Source organism: Cyprinodon variegatus, unplaced genomic scaffold (genome assembly GCF_000732505.1).
Source record: "Cyprinodon variegatus isolate N-32 unplaced genomic scaffold, C_variegatus-1.0 Scaffold1596, whole genome shotgun sequence".
In the NCBI taxonomy this organism is placed as follows: domain Eukaryota; kingdom Metazoa; phylum Chordata; class Actinopteri; order Cyprinodontiformes; family Cyprinodontidae; genus Cyprinodon; species Cyprinodon variegatus.
In genome coordinates this window covers 35,720-36,394 of record NW_015152049.1, presented here as the reverse complement: position 1 = coordinate 36,394, position 675 = coordinate 35,720, and positions in this window count along the sequence as shown.

The following is a 675-nucleotide window of genomic DNA, read 5'->3' as shown; positions in this document are numbered from 1 at the left end:
TCTGTTTTGGATGCTCCAAAAATCTGGAACAGATTTTTATTTTACTTTCTCTTTTTAATCATTTTTTTTCTCTCTTTAACAACTTCAGTGAAGGAGATGTTTGAGTTGCCTTACCTTTACCAAACCAAAAATTTAAATTCAACAATACTGCAGCACATAACACCACAAACAAAGATTTGTACAAAAAAGTGAGACTTTATTTATTAAACCATAATGAGTCAGTAACAAAGTCCATCCCAGACCATTGGACTATGTTCTTAGACCAAATACACAAGAATATTTCCTCTCTTTGGACTGAAGCCCCCACATCAGAATCAACCCGGATCCAGTTTGGACCTTAAAAAGCCTCATTGTGTGATGATCTATGAACCCAAAAACAATACCGACACAGAAGGAGTGCATGTTCATTAGTATTACCCGTCCTTACATACACAGTATGTGGCTGCGTCCAGAAACATGGTTTTGTGGAGCTACAATCAGAGATGCACCGATCAGAGCCCTGATTTCTGCTTGTTGTCAACAAGCAAATGTCCTTTTTAACAGCTAAATCATGATTTACTCAAATCATTTTAGTGGATTTCACAAACACTTCTTCTCATTTGTGATACGCTACATGTCATTAATTTGGTTCATCAGGTTTTTATTTTAAAGTCTCAAAAAGGCATGGATCAAATA